The sequence below is a fragment of the Triticum urartu genome, chromosome 5A (assembly GCF_056163025.1).
Source record: "Triticum urartu cultivar PI428250 chromosome 5A, HENAU_Tu73, whole genome shotgun sequence".
Lineage (NCBI taxonomy): Eukaryota > Viridiplantae > Streptophyta > Magnoliopsida > Poales > Poaceae > Triticum > Triticum urartu.
In genome coordinates this window covers 248730598-248738775 of record NC_141877.1, presented here as the reverse complement: position 1 = coordinate 248738775, position 8178 = coordinate 248730598, and positions in this window count along the sequence as shown.

The window sequence follows — 8178 nt, the reverse complement described above, 5'->3', positions numbered from 1 at the left end:
TGAGACGGGATGTTGAGCGTTTTGTTGCTCGCTGCACTACATGTCAAAGAGCTAAGTCACGACTCAATCCTCATGGTTTATATATGCCTTTGCCAGTACCTAGTGTTCCTTGGGAGGATATATCTATGGACTTTGTTTTAGGTTTACCTCGAACAAAGAAGGGGAGGGATAGCATATTTGTTGTCGTGGATAGGTTCTCGAAAATGGCACACTTTATACCATGTCATAAAAGCGATGATGCTGTTAATGTTGCTGATTTGTTCTTTCGTGAAATTATTAGCTTACATGGTGTGCCAAATACTATTGTTTCAGATCGTGATACTAAATTTCATAGCCACTTTTGGAGATGTTTATGGGCTAAGTTGGGGACTAAGCTGCTTTTTAGTACTACTTGTCACCCCCAAACTGATGGACAAACTGAAGTAGTCAATAGAACATTGTCTACTATGCTTAGGGCTGTTTTGAAGAATAACAAGAAAATGTGGGAAGAATGCTTGCCTCATATTGAATTTGCTTATAATCGCTCATTGCATTCTACTACTAAGATGTGCCCTTTTGAAATTGTGTATGGTTTCCTACCTCATGCACCTATTGATTTGTTGCCTCTTCCATCTTCAGAGAAGGTTAATTTTGATACTAAAGAACGTTCTGAATTGATTTTAAAAATGCATGAGTTAACTAAGGAAAACATTGAGCGTATGAATGCTAAATATAAACTTGCTGGAGATAAGGGTAGAAAACATGTTGTGTTTGCGCCTGGAGATCTTGTTTGGTTACATTTGCGTAAAGATAGATTTCCTAATCTGCGCAAATCAAAGCTAATGCCACGCGCTGATGGTCCTTTTAAGGTGTTAGAGAAAATAAATGATAATGCATATAAACTTGAGCTACCTGTAGATTTTGGGGTTAGTCCCACTTTTAACATTGCAGATTTGAAGCCTTATTTGGGTGAGGAAGATGCGCTTCCGTCGAGGACGACTTCATTTCAAGAAGGGGAGGATGATGAGGACATCAATACCATTGTTACACCCACAACCCCTACTGTTACATATACTGGACCAATTACTAGAGCTCGCGCACGCCAATTAAATTACCAGGTACTTTCGTTTCTTGGTAATGATTCTAATGTTCATGAGATTATGATGCTGCCTAAATTGGATACATTTGTTTTGCTTACAAATGAAGGGCCTAGCTTGGAGAAGGATGAACATTGGAGAAAGAACACGCATGGAGTTGATGGCATGCGCAAGGGGATCAAGAACGGAGTTACAAGTGATGATTTCAGGACTTTGAAGCCGCCATAAGGAGTGCATGAAGCCTTGGACGAAATATACAAGATGCCACTTCATAATATTCGTCCATAGGCTATTCTAGGTGCTGCGTCACCTTATTAATGGGCCAGGCCCATGTAATTTCGAAATACTTAAGTATAGGCTATTTTTAGAGTCCGTATGTGTGGGGAAACAAGAGTTAGGGTTGGTTTCGGACCCCACCCTCAAGGGCCACGAAATTCCCCCCTCTTCCTCCATATATACAGCCCTTAGGGCGTCGTTTAGACTTTGGGTTTTGTTTAGATTAAAAGTTCGCCATAGCTGCAACTTCGCGTACTTCGTTTGTGTCCAACGACCAGACCAAGACGTCTCAGAACCCCACCTTGATCAATAAAGCTTTCATCTTATATTTGCAATATCCCGATTGCAATCTCAGTTTCTTGCTTGTTCTTCGTTGGCTCGCAGGAAACAGACCCTCGTGGTCAGGTTGATCGTGCTCCGGCGTGGTCAATAACCCTCGGAAGTTGGTTTAGCGATTGCTAAGGCGCGACGTCTCGCACGTTCGTAGTCGGATCGTCAAGGTCGACTCCCACAGAAAACGGTAGCCACCATCTCATCGAAACATCGGGACACCTTAGCCTCTATCATTCCCAAAACGCGATAGCTTCACAGGCGTTCACCTTCTTCACAGGCACCGGGCCTTTCCTAGGCGCTAGGCCTCGCTCAGGGGTAGAACCTCCGGAGATGTTGAATGTTCCATGCGTTCTGGATGGGTACTCCCTCCGGAGTCTCCAAGCGCGCGGAGCCAGGCCTGGAAACATGAACAACCTTGAACGGGCCCTCCCACATGGGAGAGAGCTTGTGCAGCCCCTCCCTGGAGAGAACCCGTCTGAGCACGAGATCCCCTACCTCAAGGGTCCTGGGGCGGATGTTGCGGCAGTGGTATCGTCATAGCACCTGCTGATACCTTGCCAACGGCGTTCCTCCCCTAGCACGAGGTCCGTCCCCCGCATGGCGTCCTGCTGAGCCTCGTCGAATGCCAGGACCCGCACGGAGTGACACCTGACCTCGTGGGGGAGAACAGCATCTGCTCCGTTGACGAGGAAGAACGGGGTCTCGCCAGTCGGCTTGGTCGCTGTCATGCGGATTGACCATAGCACGGACTGGAGCTCGTCGTACCAGCCCCTGCCATAGGCCTCTAGCTTCTTCTTGAAGGTCCTGGCCTTGAGGCCCCTCAGGACCTCGGCGTTGGCTCGTTCAGCCTGGCCATTGCTCCGGGGGTGTGCTACCGAAGCATAGCATATCTGCGTTCCAAGGTTAGCACAGTACGTTTTGAAGAGATTACTGGGGAATTGCGAACCGTTGTCAGTGATGATGCGGTTAGGCATTCCAAACTGGCTCACGAGGCCCTTGATGAACTTGACTGCCGAGCCTGCTGGAATCGTGCGGACAGCTTCCACCTCGGCCCACTTGATGAACTTGTCCACAGCGACGTAGAGGTAGCGATAGCCCCCTGGCGCCCGAGGGAACGGGCCCAGAATGTCCAACCCCCACAATGCGAACGGCCATGAGAGGGGTATGGTCTGCAGACCCCCCGCAGACTGATGGATCTGTTTTGCGTGAAACTGGCAGGCCTCGCAAGCCTTCACCAGCTCAACGGCGTCGTTGAGTGCTGTGGGCCAGTAGAACCCGCTGCGGAACGCCTTGCCAACGAGGGTTCACGACGACGAGTGGTGCCCGCAGTCTCCGTTGTGTATGTCTGCCAGCAGTTCCTTTCCTTGCTCCCTGGAAATGCAACGTAGGGACACGTCATTTGGCCACTTCCTGTAGAGCTCGCCATCCTGGATGGAGTAAGCCGTGTCCTGCCGCGCCACACGCTCCGCCTCCTCCTCATTCTCCAGTAGAATCCCTTGCATCAGGTAGTCCTTGAGCTCTGGGATCCAACATCCCTCCTGAGGCTCCAACACCAGGAGCAGGCGTGCCCCTGAGGCCGGGCCGTAGACCGGAGCTCCCGAGGCAGGCGGCTGAGGAGCCTCCTCCCTTGGTTGCGCCGTGCCTGACAGCGACGGCGCCGCCGAGGGCTTGAAGAGCCGCTCATCGAAGACGCCAGGTTCCTGCGGCAGCCGCCTAGACGCCCTCTTGGCAATGTCGTCGGCCTCCTGATTGGTGCCGCGAGGCACATGTTGCAGCTCTAGCCCCCAGAACTATTTCTCCATCCTGCGGACTTCAGCGAGGTAAGCTTCCATGTGCTCGTCCTTTGACTCGTATATCTTGTTAGAGAAGTTGACGAGGAGCTGTGAATCGCCCTTGATGGTGAGGCGCTTTACCCCTAAGGCGATCACGGCTTTCAAGCCTGCTATCAGGCCTTCGTACTCTGCTATATTGTTGGAGACCTTCTCTCTGTGCTAGAAGCAGAGTTGCACAACGTAATAGAGTTTGTCCTGAGTGGGGGATATGAGCACTGCGCTAGCTACCGCGCCATGTCGGGAGAACGCCCCATCGAAGTACATGACCCAGCCGTCCGGTGCTTCGCTTCATGGGGAAAGTGACCGGTCTTCGCCTGCCTCGAGACCTGGTGCTTCTGCCCATTCTGCCACGAAATCCGCAAGTGCGGCTCCCTTGATGACCCTGGTCGTACTGAATTCCAGCTGAAATGCTTTGATGAGGACATCAATACCATTGTTACACCCACAGCCCCTACTGTTACATATACTGGACCAATTACTAGAGCTCGCGCACGCCAATTAAATTACCAGGTACTTTCGTTTCTTGGTAATGATTCTAATGTTCATGAGATTATGATGCTGCCTAAATTGGATACATTTGTTTTGCTTACAAATGAAGGGCCTAGCTTGGAGAAGGATGAACATTGGAGCAAGAACACGCATGGAGTTGATGGCATGCGCAAGGGGATCAAGAACGGAGTTACAAGTGATGATTTCAGGACTTTGAAGCCGCCATAAGGAGTGCATGAAGCCTTGGACGAAATATACAAGATGCCACTTCATAATATTTGTCCATAGGCTATTCTAGGTGCTGCGTCACCTTATTAATGGGCCAGGCCCATGTAATTTCGAAATACTTAAGTATAGGCTATTTTTAGAGTCCGTATGTGTGGGGAAACAAGAGTTAGGGTTGGTTTCGGACCCCATCCTCAAGGGCAACGAAATTCCCCCCTCTTCCTCCATATATACAGCCCTTAGGGCGTCGTTTAGACTTTGGGTTTTGTTTAGATTAAAAGTTCGCCATAGCTGCAACTTCGCATACTTCGTTTGTGTCCAACGACCAGACCAAGACGTCACAGAACCCCACCTTGATCAATAAAGCTTTCATCTTATATTTGCAATATCCCGATTGCAATCTCAGTTTCTTGCTTGTTCTTCGTTTGCTCGCAGGAAACAGACCCTCGTGGTCAGGTTGATCGTGCTCCGGCGTGGTCAATAACCCTCGGAAGTTGGTTTAGCGATTGTTAAGGCGCGACGTCTCGCACGTTCGTAGTCAGATCGTCAAGGTCGACTCCCACAGAAAATGATAGCCACCATCTCATCGAAACATCGGTACACCTTAGCCTCTATCAAGTGGTATTAGATTTCCGGGCTGCTCGGTGAGATTTTACAGTTTTTCGTAGATTAGATCGAGTCTGTTCTTCATACCTACAGTCCACGAAAAAGCCACAAAAAAATTAGGGTTAGTTCATCATATCCGAACCAATCTGAGCCTTTGCATAATCTTTTTAGGGCTTTTACTTTGTTGAATTTGCGGTTGCATCGTCGTGTCAAGTTGCTGGTCTTAGAGTCTAGTCTTTTAGAGTTTCGAGTTCTGGTCATAAGTTGTCACGCCGCCGCCGCACCATCATCATCGCCCATCTACCACCATTGCTTATCCGCCACCGCTCTGAAGCCGTATCCATATACCACCACCAATCCGTATCCATATACCACCATCAATCTGTATCCATATACCACCACCGCTACCATATACCACCACCGCTGCCATATACCACAACCATATATCCACCACCAATCCGAATTCTTCTCATATTAGGTTTGTTCTTGAGATCAATCTAAATTCCGTTTCGTGTTTCCTTGCCTGCGTATGTCTCGGAAAAAAAAGAGTCTGGAGACCCCCGGGCAGTTTTTAGGCCAAAATTTTCACGGGCAAATTTTTTTTCCCTATCGTATTTTTAGGCTTTTCTGAGTCTTTTGAGCCACGTGCCATCATAGTGATTTTTTGTCGCACTTTTTCGTCGTCGCTGCCCTGATTTCCGAAAAAAAGTGAAAAAAAAGTCGTGCCCATCCTATCAGTTTGACGAGGGAAGAGTTTTGAGACACTCGCCATTATAGTGATTTTTCGCAAAAAAAAGAGGAGTGCAAAAAAAAAGGAGCGCAAAAAAAAGAGCGAAAAAAAAAGAGTTCCAGCGTGTGCTTTTCCCTTATTTACGTGCAGCGCCGTGATTTTGTTAGTGTTCTAGGCTCGCGTCTCTAGCACGGTCTAGCCTAGGACCAGCATAGTACCATCGTTGAGCGTTTATTCAACTTTGCATCTCTGAATTGATTATTGCTGACCCTTTTTGCTACCATACTATAAGCCTTCCCAGCTCCACATACATCTACGTCGTGCGTTTGACTCTCCCTGGCAATCGCTCTATCCAAGCTTTTGAGAGTTTTGACTATAACGGTTGCCGATCACCGCCTGCTGCTGGGTAAGAACTGGTAAGAATTTGAGATTTGCTTGACGGATTTGTGACACCCGCCACCACCGCCACTTGTTAGTAGTCTGTAGGATCATATTCTTGTGTGTTTCTATTGCTGCTAACCATGCCAGGATCACAAGCCGACGAGACTGACTGGGAGAATTTGACGAACAAGGAGCTTCATGATACGTTTCAGCAAATGATGAATGGACAGGTGCAAGATGTGATAAACAGATTTGAAGAGGCCATGGAGAAGATAGATGGCATGGAGAAGATGTTTGAAACAAAGCTAGATAACAAGTTTGCTGAATTGCATTCGCGTTTTCCACCACCACCACCGGCTGCTCCTGCCGCACCTCTGCAACAACAGCAACAACACCGACTACCTCCACGTCGGGAAACAGCCCTCCGCCGAGCGAGCTGTGTCCCTCTTCAGTCGGGCCAAACTGCTGGTGCTGCTGTTGATACTTCTGTGGCTCCTACTGCTGATGTGGAGCAGGATGATTATGTGGGAGATTATGAGGATGAGGTTGATCAAAATCAGAACTACGTGCCACCACCAGCACAACAACCACCAGGTCGTCCACATGCAAATAATGGCAATGGTAGGGCTCACCCTCAGGTACGAGATCATGACTATCTCCCTAAACTAAAATTGAATATTCCACCATTTGAGGGTAGATATGTTCCTGATATATATCTTACTTGGGAGTTAGAAACCGAACAACGATTTACATGTTTACAATATCCCAAGGAGAGACGTGTTCCTGCTGCTGTTTGTGCATTCACTAGTTTTGCATGTGTTTGGTGGTCTGAGCATTGTAGATTATATCCTATTCCGGCTACTTGGGCTGCTTTGAAAACTGCTATGCGTACTCGTTGGGTTCCACCATATTATCAACGTGAATTACTTCAAAAATTGCAGCGCTTAAGACAGGGAAAAAATTCTGTAGAAGAATATTATCAGGAATTACAAACTGGCATGATTAGATGTGGTATTGTTGAGGAGAATGAAGCTATGCTTGCACGTTTTATGGGTGGATTAAATAGAGAGGTTCAGACGATTCTAGAGTATAAGGAGTATACTAATATCACTCGTTTATTCCATCTTGCTTGTAAAGTTGAACGTGAAGTGCAGGATCGACAGGCATTGGCGTGGACTAACTTTTCTGCAGGTCGACCTTCATCATGGACACCACGTGCATCATCTACTTCCACACGTTCTGCTACACCGGCACCTCCATCGGCCGCCACCTCCAACCATGATACAATAAAGCAAGCACAATCACCACTATCTGCCAAGAGCACACCTTCTGGGCCTGCAAAGAGCTCTTCTTCATCCATGGCATCAACAGGGCAACACACATGATATTATTTGTCGAGTTGCAAGGGTGGAGGTCATTATGCGAGAGAATGCCCATCTAAGCGTGTGATGATTGTTACTGAGGATGGTGGGTATGAGTCCGCTAGTGACTATGATGAGGAGACTTTGGCTCTTATTACACGTGACGAACACGGTGGAGATGATTCTGATCATGAGACGCAATACATGGCTCCTGAAGATGCTGACAGGTATGAATGTTTAGTTGCTCAACGTGTTTTGAGTGTGCAGGTTACACAAGCTGAGCAAAATCAGAGGCATAATTTGTTCCATACAAAGGGAGTTGTGAAGGAACATTCCGTTCGCGTGATCATAGATGGAGGGAGCTGCAATAACTTGGCTAGCATGGAGATGGTGGCGAAGCTATCTCTCACCACAAGACCACATCCACATCCTTACTACATCCAATGGTTCAACAACAGCGGCAAGGTTAAGGTAACACGTACTGTTCGTGTGCATTTTAGTATCTCTACATATGCTGATTATGTTGATTGTGATGTGGTACCTATGCAAGCATGTTCCTTATTACTTGGTAGACCATGGCAATTTGATAAAAATTCTGTACACCATGGTAGAAACAATCAGTATACTCTTGTTCATAACGATAAAAATATTACTTTGCTTCCTATGACTCCTGATTCCATTTTGAAAGATGATATTAATAGAGCTAATAAAGCAAAACAGGAGACAAATAAGAGTGAAAATCAGATTGTGGCAAAAGAATTTGAGCACCAAATGAAGCCTAATAATAAACCATCTACTGTTGTTTCTGAAATTAAGTTGAAAAGTGCATGTTTACTTGCCACCAAATCTGATATTGATGAGCTAGATTT